Source organism: Haliotis rubra, unplaced genomic scaffold (genome assembly GCF_003918875.1).
Source record: "Haliotis rubra isolate DU_JTF1 unplaced genomic scaffold, ASM391887v1 Scf453, whole genome shotgun sequence".
NCBI lineage: Eukaryota > Metazoa > Mollusca > Gastropoda > Lepetellida > Haliotidae > Haliotis > Haliotis rubra.
Window position 1 is genome coordinate 778,145 of NW_025767139.1, and position 27,527 is coordinate 805,671.

At 39.1% G+C, this 27,527-nt stretch overlaps 2 long non-coding RNA genes across 2 annotated transcripts in view; both read right to left on the reverse strand.

The window, feature by feature from the left end:
• The window catches only part of LOC124289974, a 162,605-nt gene that overhangs the window by 84,185 nt on the left and 50,893 nt on the right, over nt 1-27,527 (reverse strand). The window lies entirely within an intron of this gene.
• LOC124289975 lies at nt 1,583-26,617 on the reverse strand. Its single transcript, XR_006901805.1, has 4 exons — nt 26,456-26,617; nt 15,108-15,116; nt 8,808-8,811; nt 1,583-1,593 (listed from the first exon to the last, which is right to left on the reverse strand). It is a non-coding gene; the product is annotated as an uncharacterized LOC124289975 (long non-coding RNA).

A 27,527-nucleotide genomic window follows, 5' to 3' on the forward strand; every position in this document is an offset into this window, starting at 1 on the left:
TATTTTATGTTCATGGTGAACGACACTATTCCAATTCAAAGTTCCCCAATGTGAACGGATGCGCTTTGGTTGTTTCACAATTTATAAGAAAAGATGACAACGTATTACATGTGAAAGCACGTAATAGCGATTTGAATGGCCCTATCCGCTATATAAGTTAGTTCTTAGATTCCCATATTCTCCTGTTTGTGTAGATGTAATTTGACTAATTTTGCATCGTTATTAACAGAGTACTAGCCATATCTTCAAATGTAACGAAATTGCTGAAAATAATACAACATTTTAGTTGACGTCATCGCTTGTTTTATGCATTTTGCGACGTCAGAAAAAGACGACATTGGTATGCTGATTAGTATATATCTCACTTAATTTCCATTAATTGTATCAAAGGTCTAGACTTCTATGTCAGAATTTAACACTCTTTAGACAAAACATAAAATTTTTCCATTTAAATAGTGTCCTGAATATATCAACAATTAGACAGTTTGACAGCGTATCTTATTGTGAAAAACACGCGCACCTGTTTGGTATCAATTTAACGTAAATAAAAATAATATTTCCCAACACCCGAATATTTTGTTTGGGATAAGAATTTTGTTTGTTTATGATTATGAAGCTATTTCTCTTCATATGTATGCAATGAAAGATGCATAAGGATAGCTTTTTATACATGGAACTATATATTAGAATATGGATGTAAGATTTGTCCGAAATAACACATGAGATGGTATATATATGTTTCAACAATTTTCCTATAAGTAGTTAGAGTTTGATATCCTGTCATCACAATATTATTTAATCGAATATGAATTGAATATATTATCGAAAACAATGATAGAGAATCATAAAACGCTTTCAACAAACGCCAAGACCTTGCCGATCTATATGCATCATTCTTTGTCTATAAAGCGACACAAAATTATGCAATGAACAAGACAATTCCTTTAAATATGTGTGCATATATATTTCATACCATATATAAATCATTGTCATTAATATTATCAGTTTTGCATATAAGGTTGAATTATATCACCGTTCATTAACCTGTTCATATGAAATTGCAATATTAGTCCAAATAAATTGAATATTGTACATCATAGGAACTAAAGTAGATGCAGTTATGGCTACGTTTGATCTTCTAACACTTGTGTAAAGGTTTAGAATATGGTGTATTGCAATAAATATGTCAATTTCTTATGTAAATATGATTCAAACAATCAAAAACTTTCAAAGAATAAAACACCAGAAACCCCCATATGCGTATGATATGATATTGAACAAGGCTAAATGTAGATACTGAAGTCAGTTTCATGAAAAGCATCCGAACTATCCGCAAAATATACATCATAATACTGACAGTGTAATCGGAAGGATATGGCGATTGTGTTTACTCTTGTTCGACCGACTTTCACCTCAAAGAAATTGCCTAATATGTAGAACAATGACGACGATGACATCACTACCGCTGACCGATTTCTTACAAAATGGCGGCTTTGCTGACAAGGGTACACAGGATTTTTGCGAGGACCCTTCCACTGATTCAGGGATCGTTTGTACATAAATATGACATGTAAGTAATCAGAATGATTCTGACTATCTGTGTATTGTTATATGTGTTTTATCGCTTTCACTATAACGTAAGAGAAAAGGACAGAAATGCAGATAATTACCGTGAGTCGTTCTATGCGTGATTTGGCGTCAGTCATGGCCACGCTGCACGGAAACTTTGACAATTTCTTATGAATTATCAAATCATTGCATTGTATCTATTTATAATTTCCTATTTCTTGCTACGATATTCTTTCCATGTATATTCTAAAGGTATCGAGCCATTGCAAGCAATGAATAGACGGATGAATGTTGAAAATTTTCAGAAAATACTACGCAATGTAAAATCGGAATTTGTCTTTGTTTACATTTCACACGAACGCAGTCTTTCAATCACAGCGTTCGTTTTCACACCCAATATGTTTCGTCTCATTTTATCTAGACAGTTATTATTGGTGACACAGACCAGTTTCAAATTGATTCTAAAATGTATGGGGAATTCAGTGATGCATTTTTCGAAGCTGAATATGAAATATACGTGATGTAATAGGTCTTAATACCGGCCTTCGCGCTAAACGTGATTTTGTAAACACTATCCAATAATATGGAAAGCGGCTCTACAGTGTTCGTAAGTGCATTTTCGAAAACATCCCAACCGATTCTAGATTCATCGGCAACGCTTCAGAATTATAATTAGCGATTTCATGTAAAACTGATATCAGTGATCATGAATAGGTTATTTTTTAAATTCAGTACTCCCAGGAATTATCCGATTTTCACATTTCAAAACATACAGTAAATAACGCTGTGAATCGCGATTTCATACTGTGTCAAAAATGTCGCCATTTTCGATGAAGCCTATTTTAAAAGGTCATTTTCAGCACTTGAGCTTTGTCTAAAATAATACTGGATGGTATCAAGAAACAGGAAATTTCCCGCAGAATTCGAAACTGTGAAGTGTATTTGTGTGCGTGGGATATTTTGATTTTTATTGGACTTGAAATTGAGGGTTGAAGGGGAAGGACATATATGTCCCTATGGCATCCAGGGGGTTAAATAAGGACTTTCTTGCATCTGAATATTTAGTGCAACACATGAAATGGTGTTGTTCATCCTCAAGGACAGAGCATTTATCACACAGACGGTCCTCCAAAGGTGTAGGTGGTCTTGTTCTCCTACCCAGTTCAATGTTTAGTCTGTGATCACTCAGTCTTAGTTTTGTGAAGTGGATACGGTGTTTTTTTATTTTGCAGTGTTGCAGGTATGGTTCAAAGTTGATTTCAGATTTAAATTTTCTATATGTTCTAAGTTTGTTCCTTGAATTTAATGTGTTTGGATTATCTTGAAGAGATGAGTGGAACATGTCTGTAAATTTCAATTGGAGGTCCTTCAGTATAGAGGAGGAAGTAAGATTACTTTCCTTGATGTCAAACTTATCTAAGAGGCAACTGAGTTTATAGTACCATCCAATTTTGTGTTTGGCAATCTTTATTGATTCATTAAAGGCATGTTTTAAAATGGTATTTGGAGACGTTTTGAGACCATTCCAGGTCCCTTCATCAGGTGAACTGGCAGTTAGGACTATGACGTCATCACTATGACGTCATAACTGAGTTATGACGTCACAATGCAAGTGACATCACAGTACACTAGGGAGAGTACTGTATAAGTGAGTTTGAAGAGTTAATTACATAATGATGAGTTGAAAGTTGAATTGTCAATACACATAGTGACGACGTCATAGTCCTAACTGCCAGTTCACCTGATGAAGGGACCTGGAATGGTCTCGAAACGTCGTGAGAGAAATTAAAAAGAAGTTTAATCCATAAAAATATCTTGGACATCAATGTACAACTTCTAAATGCCACTGAAAGACATCAAACAATTTGTGATAAATTGAAAAGGAGCCCCAGTGGTATGGGAAATTCAGAACCTTGGGAAATATAGACTTGCTTCATTTAGGGCCTTAGCATTCCAGGGAGGGCTAGACAATGGAAAATAATGCTGAAGGGGTCATTGTCAGCACAGGTACTACAGATATGTACCCCAGGTACGTTTCTGTATACAGACATGTACCCTAAACAAAATCAGAATACAGAAACGTACCCTAGGACGATTCCATTCTGCATTGTGCCGTTTTCTTGATCGAAACTGTCATACTGTTGTATTAGATGCATTTGGTTGCGTTATATAAGAGCTTACACGGAAACGAAAATTTCGTGGTGCACAACGTACACCACTCGCAATCAGCATAACGGGATTAACTATACATACGGTTTCGGAATTGGGTTGCGGAATATGGGCTTGCCCGTCGTTTAGGGTACCGGGTATGTTTCTGTAGTTTGACTTTGTTAGGGTACATGATGTCTGTATACAGAAACGTACTTGGGGTACATATCTGTAGTACCTGTGCCGACAACGACCCCTTCAGCGTAAATAATGTGGTTCAGGGACTGTGAGACGGTCTACGGATACTGTGGATATCAACAATGAAAGAAGAATAAAAGCTGCGAAACTACGCTATGTGTAGTCCTACACAATGACCAAGGGTGGAAATAACCCATTGCCCGACGCCCGAGACTAGTGTTTTTTTCCTGTCGGGAAAGCAAATTTGTATATCACACTGTACCGGTGTCCAGTTGATATTCCAATGTTAGTTATGTTGTTTATTTAAAAAATCAACAAGAAAACGGCCGGTATAGTGGAAAAATTATCAGGGCAAGAGTACACTTGCAATTTTAAAGTTATTTCCACCCCTGATGACTAGAAATGTAACAGTAAGGTGAGGCCATGGTACAATAGGTATCCTAACAAATTGGGTGTGATACGATTCGTATCTCACATATTCTATTTCATTGCCAAATTCAAGGCCTTTTTAAAGAGTTTTATCAAATTGCATAATATTCAAGACAGATGCAAATGTATGGTGTTTTCACCTGCCCCATTTCAAGGCTGTCCAATGACTAGAATGCTAAATTTAAGGCAGAACTGTCCCCTGCAAGGCATTTTCATGGTAAAACTGCCAAATGCAAGGCTGAAATGTCAATTTCCGGGCATTCTTAAGGTAGTACAGGGGACTATGAAATTTTCACAACCATGAAATCCACATCCGGAGACAGCAGTAGACCGACCATCACAGGGAAATAATTCTCAGATACATAGAGATTATTACACAAGCAAGTGTGCCATACGACTTATACGAAACAAGTGGGAAATTTTGTATTGCACGAGCGAGAGCAAAACATAATTTTGCACCAGTTTTGTATGGCACACTTGCGAGTGTAATAATTTCTTTATTATCCATTTTATTCATGTACATTAGTGCAGTAAAACACAGTAAGCAAGTGTGATGGCACTCTTCATCGACGTCACGTTCAATTGTTTAATGACGTCACAGACGACAAAATACAGAAACAATGGTTGCTAGGCAAAAGTGATATGTGCACATGTTCGCATATGATATATATGACACTGGTTGTGTTTCACCATAAGGGTAAAAAATTATATTATGTATTAGTTTCCGATAAAAATCATTACTTAACATGTTTTGCTTAATATAGGTTGGGGGCAAATCACTGGCAATTAGGGAATTCTCAAGGTTAAAACAAATTTAGGGCCTTTTTAAGGTAAAATGTCCTTGAACCCAGTTATAAATGTAATTTACTGTATTACAAAACATGTCCAGAAAGTTAGGTAAGACATAAATATTCTCAACCCAGTGTCGAGAAATAATATTTAATCTAGAAGCAGATATACAAATGACTTCATCTCAACAGAAACAATCAAGAAGATATAATTTGGGCCATGATTTCTGCATTGCTGTAAACAACAGATTACAAGTATACACTTTGATAACAATCGGACACAGAGGAAAACATCCAACTGAAAACTCTGGTAAAGTCCATAACAAAGTCTTTACATAAACCTAGATATATCCAGCCCTGGATGACAAACATATGGCACTTCGGCTAAAGAAACTTAATTCCGGTAAGTAACCTGAAATTGATCATGTTGGTTTTGATAAAACACTGGAATGTGATACAGATGAATTCCGGAGCCCTGGTGAACAGGTGCACGACTGAACCTCCTCACTACCATGTTAATCCGCCTGGCACTATTCTTCACACTGCTGTAATTTGTATGTGGGGCGACCTGTGACCTCAATGGAGTTGGGCAAGAGAAGTCTATTACATGTGACAATAGGAGAGAAGTTTGTCCTCACGCTGAGAAGCTGTGTTGGAGATATTCAGCCAGGGGACTTGAGAAGTCGATACTGCACCAGTACTTCCTAATACTACAACAACAGAACATGCTCTGGAGCATCTACAGGGTCCAACAAGGGTGGACAGATTTAACAGGGTGATAGTGGCAAGGTAGCCATAAAGTAATAGTCTCATGATAGCTGTATCAGGAATAGTAGTCTAGTAGCTATAAAGCAATAGTCGCATAATAGCTGTATCAGGAATAGTAGTCCAGTAGCCATAAAGTAATAGTCTCATGATAGCTGTATTAGGAATAGTAGTCAAGTAGCTATAAAGTAATAGTCGCATAATAGGTGTATCAGGAATAGCAGCCTAGTAGCCATAAATTAATGGTTGTTTCAGTAATAGTAGTCTAGTAGCCATAAAGTAATCTTTGCATCATAGCTGTATCAGGAATAGTAGTCTAGTAGCCATACAGTAATAGCTGTATCAGTAATAGTAGTCCAGTAGCCATAAAGTAATCTTTGCATCATAGCTGTATCAGGAATAGTAGCCTAGTAGCCATACAGTAATAGCTGTATCAGTAATAGCTGTATCAGTAATAGTAGTCCAGTAGCCATAAAGTAATCTTTGCATCATAGCTGTATCAGTAATAGTAGTCTAGTAGCCATACAGTAATAGTAGTCAAGTAGCTATAAAGTAATAGCAGCCTAGTAGCCATAAAGTAATAGTTGTATCAATAATAGTAGTCCAGTAGCCATAAAGTAATAGTCTCATGATAGCTGTATTAGGAATAGTAGTCAAGTAGCTATAAAGTAATAGTAGTCGCATAATAGGTGTATCAGGAATAGCAGCCTAGTAGCCATAAATTAATGGTTGTTTCAGTAATAGTAGTCTAGTAGCCATAAAGTAATCTTTGCATCATAGCTGTATCAGGAATAGTAGTCTAGTAGCCATACAGTAATAGCTGTATCAGTAATAGTAGTCTAGTAGCCATAAAGTAATCTTTGCATCATAGCTGTATCAGGAATAGTAGCCTAGTAGCCATAAAGTAATAGTTGTATCAATAATAGTAGTCCAGTAGCCATAAAGTAATAGTCTCATGATAGCTGTATTAGGAATAGTAGTCAAGTAGCTATAAAGTAATAGTCGCATAATAGCTGTATCAGGAATAGTAGCCTAGTAGCCACAAAGTGATACTTATATCATTGCTGCATCAGTAGCATTGCTGTCACAAGAGTGTAGTAGCCAGTAGACTGAAAGTATTTTAGTAAAAATAATAATAGTAGTTGCATTATAGTCACACCAATAAAAGAGCGGTAGCAGCCATAACAGTACAAGAAGCATGATAGCCATAACAGAGATAGTAGCCATGAGGCTGATAGTATTATAGTAGCCATAATAGTAGTAGTAGCTTTATAGTGAGTGAGTGAGTGAGTTAATATTTAACGTCACATTGGCAATAAGTAGCTTAATAGACACACCAATAACAGAGGTGAAGTAGCCCTAACAGTAGGTTAGTAGCCATGACACTTACAGGGACCAACACTTATAGTAGTGTAGTAGTGGTAATAGTAATGGTAGCAGAGTGGCCTCAATAGTAATAATAGTTTAGTAGCCATAACAGTAGCTGAGCCGCAGTATTGCAGTGGTATCAGAAACAGTTGTAGTAGCAGTAGCATCCGAAACTAAACACACACACCCCATAGTGGGAGGCCGTTGATGGACAGGGAGGTCTTTCTCTCAACAGTGTAAGGGCGTGAAGTTTAACACTGTCACATCCAACCAGGTGTGTAGGAGCCGGAAACTCCCCCACCCTCACAGGGCCTCACAACAACATGGTGATCTAAGTCGACTCACACACTGTGAGGGAAGCGTTACTTATGCTCATTTCAATGATGTCTCGACAACACGATGAATTTACTCCGCAAACATTTCAAACAAAACCCCAAATCTCTTTTCTCCCTTGAGCTCCACACTTCAGACCAGTGCAGGGAGCTCCATGAATACCCCAATGAAATAGGAAACCTGCCATTGAGCCTTGTTCAACAAAATTGCCTGTTCTCCTAAGCAGACACTTTTTCAATAGACGACTGACCTGAGGAAATATATGGGGGACTAACGTGGACAAAATCATGACCGTCTTTCATATGATATGGACGCATGCTATACAATAATACACCGCGGTGGCGGCAATGAAAAGACGTATTGCTCGTATTCTGAAGGAAGGTGTCAAAAAGTACGCGTCTGATCTGAGGTTATATTGACAAGGGGGTGAAGATTGGCGATTGATTCAGTTTTCAATGACAACCTAGGAGTCAATCAAGCACAACATAATTGTCAAGCTACAACCCTTGTCATTGTTGGCTGGGCTTGTACAGATCTGTAACCTGTTCCTCTCTAAAGATTCTTAGAAGGAAAGTGTGAAAAATATGAGAAGACGAAATGGTCCTAGCCAACAGACTCTAAACATAATCACCTTTAGTACATTAGATGCGACCCGGTCATTGTACCTGTTTGTTTGCATATTCATAAACTCTGGACAAAATAGCTCATGGAGCGATTTAGCTTGATCTGCTTAGAGCCCAATATTCTGCCTGAAATCTATAGCAAATGTCAGTAAAAATTCCCAAACAGGAATTTCAAAAATTCCTACAAACGTTCAATATATTTCAAACTTGTGAGTGATGTTTTACAGTACTCTTAGCAATATTCCAGCAATATCACGGCAGGGGACACAAAAAATGGGCTTCATACATTGTACCCATGTGGGGAATCGAACCCAGGTCTTCAACGTGACGAACGGACGCTTTAACCATAAGGCTAACCAACCACCCCAAAACTATGTAATGGTTTGGCCGAAGGGACCTGTATTCCACTGACTAACACAAAAACTTCGGTTATCTCCCAATTGACAGACACCCAGCTGACAGAAACCCAATTGACAGACACCCATTTGACAGACACCCAAATGACAGACATCCAGCTGACAGACACCCAGCTGACAGACACCCAATTGACAGACACCCATTTGACAGACACCCAATTGACAGACACTGAACTAGAAGGTTAATTAGGGTAACACCTACGGGTATATTGGAACAGTCCACTGTCTAGTCAGTAGAGCAGGGTGAGCCTGAAACAGGTTCGTTACAGAGAAGTTTGATTGTGGGTAAATAGAACTTTGTTGTGATTAAATGATAAATGATTTCTCTTCTCAAAATTGATTTTACTATCAAGTACTACCGAATATAAAAACAGGTTTGTCACTGAGAGGTTTGATTGTGTTTATTGATAGAAAAGCCCCCTCCCAATAATAGCATATGTACAACAGAAGTTAACTGAGAAAACGTTTTGTTGGAGAGATATAGATATGTACATATTTGAAAACATTCTGATTTGCAGTAAATGAGACACCTGCATTGCCATGTAAGATACGATTAATACCAATCAGTGTTCTAATTTTAACAATACTTTCTAAAGATTGTAACAGTTTATGTCTTTGAGTAGTATACAATGAACATTCAAGGAAGTAATGAAAAACATTCTCCAATCCAAGGCCACATTGACATGATGCGTCATATTTTAAATATTTATTCTAAAAAAATAGTGCACTCGTCATATATCTTAATACTGTGTGCAAAACATATAACTTCTTTATTCCATATGATTAATACTTAGGTTCACATTTGCATTTATTTGATTTATATGATACAACAGTGTTGCAATTTCTAATAGCTAAGCTAATGTTTTCAATATGATGATGCCGACCATCTTTCAAAATAAAATAGACCGCCTCCGTGGTGTAGTGGTTAGAACGTCCGCCCAGAGAGCGGAATGTCGCAGGTTCGATCCCCGACAGCGTCATGCCAAAAGACGTTAAAATATGGTACTTGTTGGTCCCTGCCTGGCGCTCGGCATTAATGGGTACAACAAGGACTGGTCGGCTCGGAGTCAGTATAATGTGTCTGAGTGGGGTATCCATGCTTCACTGCGGCATGGTATCTCAGTGGGCTAGCACTATAAAACCAGCTTAAGTCTGGGCTAGTACAAGCAGCCGCACATACACACACACACACATGCAGCGTGTATGAGCGAAATATTCTCAAGCACGACGTTAAATCCAATTTCACCTCACCTCACCTCAAAATAAATAATATAGCTTCAGTTTGTTTTACTTGGATTATTCGATTATAATGTGTAGGTAACAGCTAGTAGATAATCTGTTCATTGAACCGTAAATGTTGTTGTTTTAAGGTGTCTGCGAACTGGCTGCCTGCGTAATGGGAGGACACCTCAATTCTACATCTTTGAACTGAAGGCTGTCAAAACACCTCTGAAAGATTCAATTATTCACAGATGCCATACAGCTAGAATTTTGCTGAGTGCAGTGTTAAACAAAAAAAACAAAAAAATACTGCTAGACAATAAAAGACAAGCTGCACATCTTACACATAAAATACACAAACCAAATCACCCCATTATCCAATAAACATATATAGTTTACAATAACTTCATAATGTAACGTTAAAATTCACATGACTCACTTGGCACAACACATAGATAGATGCTAATTATAAAGCAGGATTAGAAATACTTTTTTTTCTAAGTGTGCCTTAGGGCACCAGACAAATATTTTATTTTTTTATTTTTCAGAAATCAAGTGTGCCCACATGTTTTTAGAATAATGACAATGACGATGATCATTTGAAATTTATTGTTAAATAAAGAAATGGGTTTATTACCATTCAATTATGTATGACATTATTCAATTTGGAAAAAAATGAATGTTTTGGGGATTAATTGACTAAATGTGAATTGTGTATCTAAAAAATTAGGAGTGTTATAAGGGCACCAAAATTTTTTTTTATCCGTGCCATTTCAGTATTTACCGTGCAATGGCACGCTAATATATGGGGTATTTCGAACCCCGTAAAGGCTTGCTATCAATGCAGAGCTTAGTGATCGATAATCGTTAAATTGAATTTTGATTGAATATAGATAAATATCGGAAAAGTAACTTTGAGCAAAAATGAAAAAAGAAAGAAATGAACATATTTCACACCACCGGGTGAGTGGTGTCATGTTTATGCATGAGTACTAACATAACAGCATCCTGAACACAATTTAGAAGCAGCCCATGATTAAAAACCTAACTTGTGTATTGTGTGAATACATTCAAACTGTATTCCATCACAAAAGTTCATGTACGATATATTATCAATAACACAATTTGTTACCTACGAGGGTGAAAATATTAGGCTTCATATTTTTCATAGGATGCCCTAGGGCAAAATATCACTTTGTCATGGTGACATGACGTCATGAACAATGCTATGACGTCACGTGTCTTCTGTGACGTTGCGTCTACATACGGAGACGGCAGGTAGCCAGCCTGTGTTTGAAAGTAGATTTGGGTTATTTTTCTCAATTTGACAATTTCGGTAATAAATAGAACAGTATATATTCATGCACTCACATAACAATCTCTATTTTCATATCGATAATCAGTAATAATTTATCCTATCAACGATAATTCTGATTATGGATCTTTTAGCCAGCCTTACTAATTATAGTGGGCAAGTGAGTTAAGATTTTAAGTTGGCAATATTTCCGCCATATTGTGACCCTACTAATTATAAGTTTCCTTGAAAACAGAAGAGGATTTATTAAAAAAAATCTTTTCATCATGTTACAAACCCCATAGTCTAGTATAACAGGAGAATAACAGGGCTGGCTGTCGATACAGGTCTTAGAGATCGATAGAGGTTAATTAAATATCAATCAATTATTGTTAAATATCTGAAAAGTAACTTTGATAAAAATGAAAATGAAAAAAAAAAAACACAGAAGAGAAAATATTTTCAAAAATATATTTTCATTGGCTTACAAACAACAAAGAGGGTATAACAGGAGAATAAATATGTAGAATGCTCAAAGAAAACTAGGAATACTCACATAACAGATAACATGTGAGTAAACACTCAATTGGGCAAAAAATCACCTGAAGCCCTGTTACAACAAAGTTTCAGGTAAACCGCAGTGCCACCTCCGGACCCTACGACCCATTGCCCTATATCCATGTATACATACACAGCTCTCAGACACGCCATCTAATAACTTCCTTCAAACATACGAATAAGAAGAGAGTAAAATAAACTTCCGCAGCTGGGTCCAAACATGACACTTAACGGAATTGCTCCCAATGACACAGAATCCTCCGAAATACCCAAACCGGCTTTCGCAGGTTGGGTTGATAAGCTGTGAGATTCCTTCCAACATATGCATAAAATATTTCAAATCGCCAAGCCCCGTTGGCGCTTCTCCAAACTCTCGTGTTTCATTGTATAAAGTTTTGGGAATCCGAGTTTATTTTGACATTGTGGAAAATGCAGTTCATGAGGAAATATGATTTCTTGAGAGCTTTCATGGAAAAAAAGTCACATGTTAGCAACAGAATAGGAATGTTGACATGTAAATAGGGCTGAACGCTGTTTCATTTCCCCTGAGCTTTGGATTTCTCGCTGTACCTTTGCACTGCAAGCAATACTTGAAAACTAGTTGCTATTGACAACCACTGACAATATCTTACAATATAGTATTTTTTTAAAAACTGATTTTGTTATTGATCGCAGAGGTTTTTTTATTTTTAGGAATTTCAATGAAAACTTGTTTGCTTCAAATATATGTTTCATTTTTCTGAAAGTATTTTCAGCGGAATTTAAAAAAAGAATTTGAGCATTAAATGTAATTCTATGCTATTTCTAACTACGGTTCAACAGAAGATTCACCTTTCTGATCACTCACTGTTTGACAAAAGCTGGAAAATCTTATACAACTACCTCATAATTGACTTCTATTTACTGAGAAGACAGAAAGGCATTCTGATAAAATTTCAGTTCAGTATGTAGGTACACTTGTAAAAACAATGGTTGGGTTGAGTTTTTTGCATCAATGAAACTGTTAAAGGGGAACACTTTTCATGGACAGACAACAGTTACATCTTCATCGCAATAGATGTGACCTTTCGGTGTAGATGCTAACACCGTTCTCAAACAAGTGAGTAAGTTCGGTTTTATGCCGCTTTTAGCAATATTCCAGCAATATCATGGCGGGGACACCAGAAATGGGCTTAACACATTGTACCCATGTGGGGAATCGGCGTGACGAGCAAACGCTTTAACCACTAGGCTACCCCACCTCCCCTCATTATCAAACAAGTGAACCACAATATAATGAACAATATAACAATGAAACTATATACATAAGTATTTGAGATTATACAATTGAACAGGTTGAGTTTTTTAATAGGTTGAACATGTTGATATAATACTGATAGTTGTGATCATAAATAATGACTATGAATGAGTGAGTGAGTGAGTTTAGTTTTACGCTGCACTCAGCAATATTCCAGCTCTATTGAGGCGGTCTGTAAATAATTGAGTCTGGACCACACAATCCAGTGATCAACATCATGAGCATCGATCTGTACAATTGGGAACCGATGACGTGTCAACCAAGCCAGTGAGCCTGACCACCCGATCCCATTAGTCGCCTCTTACGACAAGCATGGGTTACTGAAGGTTCATTCTAACCCGGACAGGTCAATGACTATGAAGATGGACAAAGGATAAGGAAGGTTATTATTGTCTAGCCTTGATTAGATGATGGTAAGCTGTAGAGATGCAATAACCATGTTCCTCTTCATCATACCAGCTTCTAAATGCTAGTGGTGTTCCGATTAATTAAAATAATAAAGATTGGTCGCAGTGACCAAACGACCAAACCATTGATCACATTTGCTCATGATCGAACACAAAAGATCTTGGAACTACTGTTTTAGTGTTTGAAACACTTGACAATGGAACATATCTTAGAAACTGTCCCGGCCTGGAAACATGTTTAATTCTTAGAAAACTCACTTCACTTACTGACAAGTCATAACTGAATATTTCTTAAGGACTCCAGGAAGTTTATATTTGTGATATATTAGTCATCATTTTAAAGTAGCAAGTTGAATCATTTTACATTGGATGTGAATTGTGCAAATGTAATTAATGCAGTTTCTAAATATAACAAAACAAGAGAGAACCATGTTATACTTATCTGCAATAACAACTTGATTAGGAAATCTGAAAAATGACGGTAACCAATTTGTTTCGATGATTGCTCATTGGTAAGGAGCCAATTATCAATTGTGTGATTTCAACCAATTCCAAACACTACTAAATGCCACTTAAAGTATTCCTGAAGTATCAATTGGATTTTAAAAAGTGCATATGTCCTGGCAATGTTTGGTTGGGTTTTTTGTTTAACACCGCACTCAGCAATATTCCAGCTATATGGCAGCGGTCTGTTAATAATCAAGTCTGGACCAGACAATCCAGTGATCAACAGTATGAGCATCGATCTGCGCAATTGGGATTTGGTGTCTTTACTACTCGTTGGTTGGTTGGTTCGTTTTATGCCGCTCTCAGCAATATTCCAGCTATATGGCAGCAATCTGTTAATAATCAAGTCTGGACCAGACAATCCAGTGATCAACAGTATGAGCATCGATCTGCGCAATTGGGATACGGTGTCTTTACTACTCGTTGGTTGGTTGGTTGGTTTTATGCCGCTCTCAGCAATATTCCAGCTATATGGCAGCGGTCTGTTAATAATCAAGTCTGGACCAGACAATCCAGTGATCAACAGTATGAGCTGATCGATCTGCGCAATTGGGATATGGTGTCTTTACTACTCGTTGGTTGGTTGGTTCGTTTTATGCCGCTCTCAGCAATATTCCAGCTATATGGCAGCGGTCTGTTAATAATCAAGTCTGGACCAGACAATCCAGTGATCAACAGTATGAGCATCGATCTGCGCAATTGGGATACGGTGTCTTTACTACAGCTTTCGTTGGTTGGTTGGTTGGTTAATTTTATGCCGCTCTCAGCAATATTCCAGCTATATGGCAGCAATCTGTTAATAATCAAGTCTGGACCAGACAATCCAGTGATCAACAGTATGAGCATCGATCTGCGCAATTGGGATACGGTGTCTTTACTACTCGTTGGTTGGTTGGTTGGTTTTATGCCGCTCTCAGCAATATTCCAGCTATATGGCAGCAATCTGTTAATAATCAAGTCTGGTCCAGACAATCCAGTGATCAACAGTATGAGCATCAAATGCAGTTTGCCTTGATAATTTATGATGGTCTTAAACGTCAATAAAGAAATTGAACTGATACATTTTGTACTTAATGATTGCAATTATATTGGACATGAAATACCATTCACAGTCAGCTAACTTTCATCAAGTAGAATCTACATCAAACATAACACTTGCTATAAACTTTAGAAAACCATCAGAGACTCATGTTGACTGAAGCTGCATGTATATTTATGTTAAATGTCAAAATGACATGTGGATGAGATTGTTTTGTTTGTAAGGAAGTAAGATAATTAAAACAAAACATGATTTTTCTACATCCTCCCCAGTTACATTTTTCACATAACTTCAAAAAAGTTCAACACATGAAATTTGTGTCTTCACTGATATCTTTTATCTCTCTGGTCATTTACTAATGTTTTTTTGACACAGATTTTCTGATGGCTTTTTTACAACCATGTATTTGTTTGTCAAACAAGTTATTATGACTGAAGTATATTTCACAAAGATCTTTTCCACATTTCTTTGTAAAATAAGACCATCATCAACCAGTGTTCACGAATAGCGTCTGACCCCCTGACAAATCCAACAGATTCGCCAACGGTCAGACAGAAGTCTACAACCCGCCGGCCCCAGTGTCTGACTGTATATTTCACAATGACTTTGACTGAAGTTGTTTTATGTGACATGTGACACTTGTTTGCTGTTTATAAATCTTACGTTTGTTAATAATTTCAATGCCAATTATAAGAAATATTAAATCTGAAATGTGTGTTTAATTTTATTCCATGGGTCCTGTGAATTTTTAATGGGGCAGACAGACATGTGAAACTTACAAGACCCAATGTCCTGTGACTTTGAACACCATTCGTAAACACTGATCAACATTATTAATTTTCCAATACCTATATAATACCAATAGCCAGACTTAGCACCAAGGCATTTATGACACCTTTCCTGATTTGTATACATATGATTATACTTCCATCAGCTTCTACAGCAGGAATAGGGTAGTAGTGATTTTAGTCAAAGTGTTTAGCCTTTCCAAAAGAGAAAGAACAAACAATTTTAAGTTTCCAAATTTTGCAGAAGGAAATAATTACTGCTTGAATGAATGTGTATAAACATGTACTATCAAGTTTCACCCCCAGTATTCAAGCATTCAACAATTCAAGTTTCACCCCCAGTATTCAAGTATCACACCGAGTTTTCAAACATTCAAGTTTCACATCCAGTATTTAAGCATTCAAGTTTCACATCTACTATTCAAGCTTTACAAGCAGTATTCAAGTTTCAAACCCAGTATTCAAGTACTGAAGCTTCTTGTCCAGTATGCAAGTTATATCAAAGAGTATCAAAGTGGGAGGAAGAGCCCACGTTTTAAACTCTCTTAGTCTACCATGTTTATGGTGAAACTGACACATCAGGGTTTCAGGTGATAAGAAACATAATTGGGCAAACCAGGAACTGAACCCACGACCAAAAGTTTTTGACGCACCCAAGGGACACAACACTACACAGCCAATAGCAGCACCAAAGATGACGAGGCCACCTGTGCCCAAATTATCACAGTGAAGGATGCAATTTGGACCAAGATGATTGGTCCAGGTCATGTCAGAAGCTTCTGAGGTCAATTTCAGTCTGCCTCATAGTCCCTGAGCCATGCTGGTCCTTCCACAAAGCCGTGGTACATCAAGCAAGTCTAGGAAAACTAAGGATCAGGTTTCTTGTTCCCACTTCTCAACCCCATTATTTCCCCCTTCCACCAAGCTCTTCAGAGGTGGAAATAACCCATTGCCCGATGTCCCAGTCCAGTGTTCTTTTCTGTCGGGCGAGCAAATTTGTATATCACACTGTACTGCTGTCCAGTTGACTTTCCAATGTTAATTATGTTGTTTATTTAAAAAATCAACAAGAAAATCAGCTGGTATAGTGGAAGAATTATCAGGGCAAGTGATTTTACATGTGCCATTGTACCGGGAGTACACTAGCATTTTAAAAGTTATTTCCACCCCTGCTCTTTCTGCCCTGCTAAAACCCTAAATGTAGCAAGTCTAGATTTCCTCAGCTTCTGAATCTCCCATCTCACTGGGGCTACTTTTCAACTTAAAGGGAATTGTTCAAAATTATATGACCGCCTCCGTGGTGTACTGGTTAGAGCGTCCGCCCGGAGAGCGGAAGGTCACGGGTTCGATCCCCGACCGTGTCATACCAAAAGACGTTAAAATATGGTACTTGTTGGCCCCTGTCTGGCGCTCGGCATTAATGGGTACAACAAGGACTGGTCGGCTCGGAATCAGTTTAATGTAACTGAGTGGGGTATTCATGCTTTACTGCGGCATGGTATCTCAGTGGGCTAGCACTATAAAACCAGCTTCAGTCTGGGCTAGTACAAGCAGCCACACATACACATACACACGCATGCACGTCGTCATATGAACGAAATATTCTCAAGCACGATGTTAAACCCTATTTCAGCTCAGCAGCTCAGATCAAAATTATATATATTCAGAGACTAGCATTAGTCCATGGGCTCCTTTTCAATTTAAATGGAGGCATTTGCTTCTACAGAAATGATGTATTTTCTGACACTTAAGGAGTAATTTTCTATGTCAATTTATTCTTCATAAAATACTCTAAATCTATTAATTGGCGCAACATGTGCGATGTCTATGAACTATCCTGATTTCACAAAACAAAAACCCGAGAAGATCCAAGTTAGAATTGGTCTTCAATCTGGCAACCCATGCTTGTCGTAAAAGGCAACTAACTGGATCGGGTGGTCAGACTTAGTGGTGTTCAGATTAATTGAAATAATCGAAGATTGGTTGCAGTGACCAAACGACCAAACAAAAATATCTATCAAATTTTCTCATAATCGAACATAAATGGTTTTGGAACTACTGTTTTAGTCTTTGAAATACTTGACAATGGAACATATCTCAGAAGTTGTCAGGGCCTGAAAACATGTTTATTTCTTAGAAAATTCACTTCACTAACTGAAAAGTCATGACTGAATATTTCTCTAAGACTCCAGGAATTTTATGTTCAAAATATATTAGTCATCACTTTAAAGTAGCAAGTTGCATCATGTTATACATATCTGCAATAACAACCTGGATAGGAAAATCTGAAAAATGACGCTAAACAATTTTTTTCGATGATTGTTTCGTTGGTATTGAAGGAATCATCAATTGTGAAATTTCAACAAATTCCCAACACTAGTCAGACTCGCTAATTTGGTTGACAAATGCTATTGCATCCCAGTTGTGTAGATCGATGCTCATGCCGTTGATCACTGGATTATGTGTCTGACTCAATTATTTCCATGTAGCTGGAATGTATACTGAGTATGGTGTTAGTGAGTGAGTTTAGTTTTACGCGGCACTCAGCAATATTCCAGCTATATGGCGGTGGTCTGTAAATAATCGAGTCTGTACCAGTCAATCCAGTGGTCAACAGCATGAGCATCGATCTGCACAATTGGGATACGATGACATGTGTCAACCAAGTCAGCGAGCCTGACCACCCGATCCCGTTAGTCGCCTCTTACGACAAGCATGGGTTACTGAAGACCAATTCTAACCCGGATCTTCATCCGTAGAGTGTGGTGTTAAACAACAAACCAATAATAAAACAAAAATAGATCTGAGAGTTGACAACAAAATCAGTTCAAAGTAAAAAGCCAAACGTTCTAAATTTACAAAAACAACTGATTTTGCAACAGAATACTTGATATTCATTAGCTATTACCATTTTCAAAATAATATACTGACTTCTTTGAGATTCTGAATTCATAATAAATAAAATTTCTATAGTGCTAATTATTCTGCAATTCGGACTGTTTATTATCACGTCTTATCATCATTGGTCACAACAAGAAACAAACATGGCAAGCCCCAAGAAAGGAAATACTTCATAAAAATTTCATCAAATTTCTCAAACAAACACCCATATCAAACCTGTCACACAAACACAATAAGCCGCTTAATATGTTCCACTTCAAATCTGAAATTCCCCCCACATTAAAACCTCCAGTGAAATCTGATCGTACTCGCCCCACCTTTGCCCTAACCGAAAATATTTGAGAAGACATTACACTAATCTATGATGCCTGCTACGCAAGCACTAACATCCAAATGATGGTATTTATAGCCGGCTTGGAACCATCAGCTGAAAATAAACCACGCTAGAGTATTTCCCCTTGACAACTAGCTCTCCTGGATTTCCATGGCCTCGGTAAGGAGGAGAATGAGATGGGAGATAGCGCCCAACAATGGTCGACTGTGCTTCTCATTCTCATGGTCTGTTCATTTTGCAGATGCTAAACCCATGGACTACACACTCCATACAAAATCCTCCTCCTCCTCGTACTCTGGGGGGACATATCAAACTTTTTTTTTCCTTTTCTGGGTTCAGGTATCCTTGAGTTAATTCCCCACCCAAGTCAGCCAGCTTGTAAACAAACCTGATCTGTTAGGTCGGTGTGGAGTGGCTCCCCTCAAAACAAAGCATGTCATGAGCAGCGTTTGGTTAAGGTGCCAGGGTATCACAGTGTGGGTTTGTTTTTACCTACTTACGGAAGGATGGTTTGTCTTGAATGCTCAACAGATTGTGGTGACCGAGGGAGACAGAGCTGATTACAGTAGATGGCTTCAAGTTGATCCAGTCATGATCCATCACAACATTGTCCCATCAGTAACCCAGTACTTGTTACAACACACTAATCACCCACTACTTGTTACAACACACTAATCACCCAGGACTTGATACAACATACTAATCACCCAGTACTTGATACAACACACTAATCACCCAGGACTTGTTACAACACACTAATCACCCAGTACTTGATACAACACACTAATCACCCAGTACAACACACTAATCACCCAGTACAACACACTAATCACCAAGGACTTGTTACAACACACTAATCACCCAGTACTTGTTACAACACACTAATCACCCAGTACAACACACTAATCACCCAGTACTTGTTACAACACACTAATCACTCAGTACTTGATACAACACACTAATCACCCAGTACAACACACTAATCACCCAGTACTTGTTACAACACACTAATCACTCAGTACTTGATACAACACACTAATCACTCAGTACTTGTTACAACACACTAATCACCCAGTACTTGATACAACACACTAATCACTCAGTACTTCATACAACACACTGATCACCCAGGACTTGTTACAACACACAAATCACCCAGTACTTGTTACAACACACTAATCACCCAGTACTTGATACAACACACTAATCACTCAGTACTTGATACAACACACTAATCACCAAGTACTTGTTAGAACACACTAATCACCCAGTACTTGATACAACACACTAATCACTCAGTACTTGATACAACACACTAATCACCCAGTACTTGTTACAACACACTAATCACCCAGGACTTGTTACAACACACTAATCACCCAGTACTTGTTACAACACACTTATCACCCAGTACTTGTTACAACACACTAATCACCCTTGACTTGATACAACACACTAATCACCCAGTACTTGTTACAACACACTAATCACCCAGTACTTGTTACAACACACTAATCACCCAGTACTTGTTACAACACACTAATCACCCAGTACTTGTTACAACACACTAATCACTCAGTACTTGTTACAACACACTAATCACCCAGTACTTGATACAACACACTAATCACACAGAACTTGTTACAACACACTAATCACCCAGTACTTGATACAACACACTAATCACCCAGTACTTGATACAACACACTAATCACCCAGGACTTGATACAACTGACTAATCACCCAGGACTTGTTACAACACACTAATCACCCAGTACAACACACTCATCACCCAGGACTTGTTACAACACACTAATCACCCAGTACTTGTTACAACACACTAATCACCCAGTACTTGATACAACACACTAATCACACAGAACTTGTTACAACACACTAATCACCCAGGACTTGATACAACACACTAATCACCCAGTACTTGATACAACACACTAATCACCCAGGACTTGATACAACTGACTAATCACCCAGGACTTGTTACAACACACTAATCACCCAGTACAACACACTAATCACCCAGGACTTGTTACAACACACTAATCACCCAGTACTTGTTACAACACACTAATCACCCAGGACTTGTTACAACACACTAATCACCCAGGAACTGTTACAACACACTAATCACCTAGGACTTATTACAACACACTAATCACCCTTGACTTGATACAACACACTAATCACCCAGTAATTGATACAACACACTAATCACCCAGGACTTGTTACAACACACTAATCAACCAGGACTTGTTACAACACACTAATCACCCAGTACTTGTTACAACACACTAATCACCCAGGACTTGATACAACACACTAATCACCCATGACTTGATACAACACACTAATCACCCAGTACTTGTTACAACACATTAATCACCCAGTACTTTTTAAAACACACTAATCACCAAGTACTTGTTACAACACACTAATCACTTGTTACAACACACTAATCACCCAGGACTTGTTACAACACACTTATCATCCAGTACTTGTTACAACACACTAATCACCCAGTACTTGTTACAACACACTAATCACCCAGTACTTGTTATCCCAACCCAAAAGTCAACCATCCCCTACTAAAGTAATCCACTACTTTCTCATTCATATAACCCAGAAGTACCTACTGCTAAACCTCAATAAGCTAGTACACCACCAATCCAGTACACTAGCAACCTAGTACACTAGTATCCCAGCAACCCAGTACACCAGTATCCCAGTATCCTAGCAACCTAGTACACCAGTATCCTAACAACCCAGTACACCAGTATCCCAGCAACCAAGTACACCAGTATGCCAGCAACCAAGTACACTAGTATCCCAGCAACCCAGTACACCAGTAACCCAGTACATCAGTATCCCAGCAACCCAGTACACCAGTATCCTAGCAACCAGGTACACAAGTATCACAAAACCCCAGTATCCTAGCAACCAGTATCCCAGCAACCAAGTATCCCAGTACACCTGATTATCTTAGCAACCCAGTTCACCAGTATCCTAGCAGCCCAGTACCCCACTATTCCAGCAACCCAGTACCCCACTATTCCAGCAACCCAGTAACCCACTATCCCAGCAACCCAGTACACCACTATCCCAGCAATCCAATACACCAGTATCCAAGCAACCCAGTACACCACTATTCCAGCAACCCAGTACACCAGTATCCTAGCAACCCAGTACACCAGTATCCAAGCAACCCAGTACACCACTATTCCAGCAACCCAGTACACCACTATACCAGCAACTCAATACACCACTATCCCAGCAACCAAGTACACCTCTATTCCAGCAACCCAGTACCCCACTATTCCAGCAACCCAGTACACCACTATCCCAGCAACCCAGTACACCAGTATCCCTGCAACCCAGTACCCCACTACCCCAGCAACCAAATACACCAGTATCCCAGCAACCCAGTACACCACTATTCCAGCAACCAAATACACCAGTATCCCAGCAACCCAGTACACCAGTATCCCAGCAACCAAATACACCCCTATCCCAGCAACCCAGCAACCAAACACACCACTATCCACACCAGTATCCCAGCAACCAAATAAACCAGTATCCCAGCAACCCAGTAGACCACTATCCCAGCAACCCAGTACACCACTATCCCAGCAACCCAGTACACCAGTATCCCAGCAACACAGTACACCACTATCCCAGCAACCCAGTACACCACTATCCCAGCAACCCAGTACACCACTATCCCAGTACACCAGTATCCCAGCAACCCAGTACACCACTATCCCAGCAACCCAGTACACCACTATCCCAGCAGTACCCAGCAACCCCAGTACACCACTATCCCAGCAACCCAGTACACCATTATCCCAGTACACCAGTATCCCAGCAACCCAGTACACCACTATCCCTGCAGCCCGGTACACCACTATCCCAGCAACCCAGTACACCACTATCCCAGTACTCCAGTACACCAGTATCCCAGCAACCCAGTACACCACTATCCCTGCAGCCCGGTACACCACTATCCCAGCAACCCAGTACACCACTATCCCAGCAACCCAGTGCACCACTATCCCAGCAACCCAGTACACCACTATCCCAGCACATCAGTATGCCAGCAACCAAGTACACCACTATCCCAGCACATCAGTATGCCAGCAACTCAGTACACCACTATCCCAGCACATCAGTATGCCAGCAACCCAGTACACCACTATCCCAGCACATCAGTATGCCAGCAACTCAGTACACCACTATCCCAGCACATCAGTATGCCAGCAACCCAGTACACCACTATCCCAGCACATCAGTATGCCAGCAACCCAGTACACCACTATCCCAGCACATCAGTATGCCAGCAACCCAGTACACCACTATCCAAGCACATCAGTATGCCAGCAACTCAGTACACCACTATCCCAGCACATCAGTATGCCAGCAACCCAGTACACCACTATCCCAGCACATCAGTATGCCAGCAACTCAGTACACCACTATCCCAGTACACCACTATTCCAGCAACCCAGTACACCTCTATCCCAGCAACCCAGTACACCTCTATCCCAGCAACCCAGTACACCACTATCCCAGCAACCCAGTACACCACTATCCCAGCAACCCAGTACACCTCTATCCCAGCAACCCAGTACACCTCTATCCCAGCAACCAAGTACACCACTATCCCAGCAACCCAGTACACCACTATCCCAGCAACCCAGTACACCACTATCCCAGCAACCCAGTACACCACTATCCCAGCACATCAGTATGCCAGCAACCCAGTACACCACTAACCCAGCACATCAGTATGCCAGCAACCCACTATCCCAGCACATCAGTATGCCAGCAACCCAGTATGCAACTCATACAGAACACCACCAACCATGAAAGGAAACTATTCTGGTAGACTTACCTGTTATTCTAGGTAAGCAAGTAAGTTGGGCTTTGTTCCGCTGTTATCAATATTCCAGGAATATCACATGGGACAACAGAAATGGACTTCAAATGTGTGGAGTTGAACCTTGGCTGTCAGCTCGACGAGCAAACACTTCAACTCCTGAGGTACCAATGTGTTTCTATCTAATCCATACAGGCCAGTGAGTGATAAAGAGTTAAACACAACATCAATCAAAGGGTTAAAGACAAACATTAAAAACTCAGAAAGTATTCTTCTCTTTGACAAACTTAAATTTCCAAAATTCAACATCTTGGTGATGCCCTAAGGCATATTTGAAAATATGATATCTGTCCCTGCATGAGACACAGGTCTCCCTATGTCCACCTGTTGGCCCAACTACTGCCTGTTCTACAGAGTCTGAACGCTTTATGACGTCAAGATTCATGACAACAAAAACACTAAAATTCATACAAAAATCCTCCACAAGTTTTCTTCATGATTTAACCAGACATAGCCTTCTGTGTAATCAGTAACATTCCTCCAAGCTCATTAAACTAGCACTGAAGTTAAGGGTGAAGGTATTCACTTCATCCTTCATAAAGCGGGTGTGTCAGAGTACAAACGATTAAAGCCACGACCGTGCAACATGTAAACACAACTGCCGGGAACACCATGTTGTCGTACTCCCCATGTTGTCATGCTCACGGAACAGTTGACGACTGTCGGAGTCTCCGTGAACATAGTCAGTGAGGGACCCTTCAGAAATTCACGCGACACACAAATCTGCATCCAGTATGAACAAAACCCAAAAAACAAAAGTCCAGAGAGATGCACAAATATACCAAGAGCATACCAATAGCGCATCAACAGTTATCCGTAAGGCTATAAGGCTATGTTAAAGTATAGTAAAAGCAGCTAATCGTTCAACCTTTGTGTAAGTGTTCATGAATTTTTTAACAATCACAGTAAATGGCACTAGTGGTTATTGTGGAAATTATAGAATTGCTTACTTGGTTTGTTTGTTTCTTTTTTTAAGCCGCACTCAGCAATATTCCAGCTATATGGCAGCAGTCTGTAAACAAGTGTTTGCCACTGATATGGCAATGTCCCCAAGTAAACTGGTGTCTGCGTAATCCCCAAATGTAAGCTGTCACCAAATTTGAAGACATTGCGTAGAACAGTTCATGAGGTATCACGTTAACAAGAGTTTGAAAAGTGGTCAGTGTCGTGGTGACCTTGAAAATAAGGTCAAGGTCACCCAAATACACTGGTGTCTGCGTAATCCCCCAATGTAGGCTGTCACCAAATTTGAAGACTCTGGGTACAACAGTCAACGAGATATTGCGTTAACAAGAGTTTGAAAAGTGGTCAAAGTGTCGCGGTGACCTTGAAAATGAGGCCACGGTCACCCAAATAAACTGGTGTCTGCGTAATCCCCCAATGTAAGCTGTGACCAAATTTGAAGACATTGCGTAGAACAGTTCATGAGGTATCGCGTTAACAAGAATCGAGGACGTTCATGAGGTATCGCGTTAACAGGAATCGGGACGTATGGACGCCGCTGAATACATAGTCCCCTGTTCCGTGTTGCGGCGAGGGACAATAATCGAGTCTGGACCAGATAATCCAGTTATCAACAGCATGAGCATTGATCTATGCAATTAGGTTATGATGACATGTCAACCAAGTCAGCGAGCCTGACCACCCGATCTCATTAGTCGCTTCTTATGACAATTATGGGTTGCTGGAGACCAGTTCTAACCCGGATCTTCACAGGTGGGTTGCTTGCGTAGGAGATCGTTTGATCGTTTGTTAAACAACTTTTATCCTAAGTTGAATAAAATTCTGAGATTTAAATGTTCAGTTGGCAAGGTAAAATAATGAGGATTCGCAATCTTAATTTCACTTTATTTGATTTACTTTATTGTTTAAAGTGAAATTCATCGGTACGTTTTCACTGCAAACAGACTACAATAATAAACACGTTTCCTTCCTTTACTCGTCAATTTCTTTAACAGACTGGCAAGACAAACTGCGCTTGTAGGGTATCAAACACAGGCCTTCAACATGTAAACAGACTGACTGACTGACTGTCTGAGTTTAGTTTTACGCCGCTTTTAGCAATATTCCAGCAATATCACGGCGGGGGACACCAGAAATGGGCTTCACACATTGTGCCCATGTTGGGAATCGAACCCGGGTCTTCGGCGTGACGAGCCAATGCTTTAACCACTAGGCTACCCCACCCCCCCTCTAAACAGACAACTGTATCCCCAAGCTCCCCAAATATTTTAAATGTGCCTTTCAGAAATCAAGTGTGCCCACCTGTTTTTAGAATAAATGACTGTAGCAGTGATGATGATCTTTTGAAATTTATTGTTAGTAAACAACAAACGTAACCTGTTTTCTGTTTTCACTGATATGTCTTCTGTTTAAAATGGCTTTCTTAAGCTTCATTTGTTCAACTTTTCCAACACTTTTAATAGCTGAGAATTTTGCTAACATACACAATTTCCTCTTCAATAACCTAACTATCAGTACTCCCATCACTCTTAATGGAAAAACAACCAGATTTCTTTACATCATCCATCATAATTCCATTGATTTCCTGGGCGATAAAGTCAAGAAATATTTTTGCTTGCTTGTCATTTGTGTAAGTGATTTGTTTTTGGGATTAAATGACTAAAGGTGAGTTATGTCTCTAAAAAATTAGGCATGCCACAAGGGCACCGAGAACAGTTTTTATCCGTGCCATTTCAATATTTACCGTGCCACGGCATCCTAATATATGGAGTATTTCGAACCCTGTATTGACTATCTGACATTTATAGTATACATATTTCCTTGGTTTAAATAATCCCTGTTAACTCTAATTTTCCAATAGTCACATAAGAATGACTTACGAAAGATTTCTTCTGTCAAATATCAAAGTGAATAATGAGCCGCACAAGAATCTTTTCACGACAGCGGTACACTGTAATTTTAATAAATCTGTGTGAAAAGTTCAGGATAGTAATACAAGCGATGAAACACACGTTACAATGCATCCTTCATGTTTACCTCTCACCCCGGCAAGACTTGACGTGTGTGAAAGGAGGATGCAATTTAAAAGTAACAATTAAAGTATGCGAAAGGTGGTGTACAACTCAAATAACCTCATTTTTTATTGATAAATATTTTTCTCACTGGCACACCGACATGATTCAGGGCACACCCAAAAATATATTGAGAACCAGTGTCAAGGTTTTACGCAACGAGCATTATTTTTAATGTGCGTGTGACTATGCACAACTGTAGAGAATGGACGCAGAAAAAAATTCTAGAGGGATGCACAATATTAGTTATTGTAATCAACAGTTAACCTACATGCCAATAAATAATGTACCCTATGACAACAGTTAACCTCATCCTATAATAATGTACCCTATCACAAGTTAACCTACATTCCATAATAATGTACCCTATGACAACAGTTAACCTACATCCTATAATAATGTACCCTATCACAACAGTTAACCTACATTCCATAATAATGTACCCTATGACAACAGTTAACCTCCATCCTATAAAAATGTACCATAACAGCAGTTAACCTACATTCCATAATAATGTACCCTATGACAACAGTTAACCTACATTCCATAATAATGTAC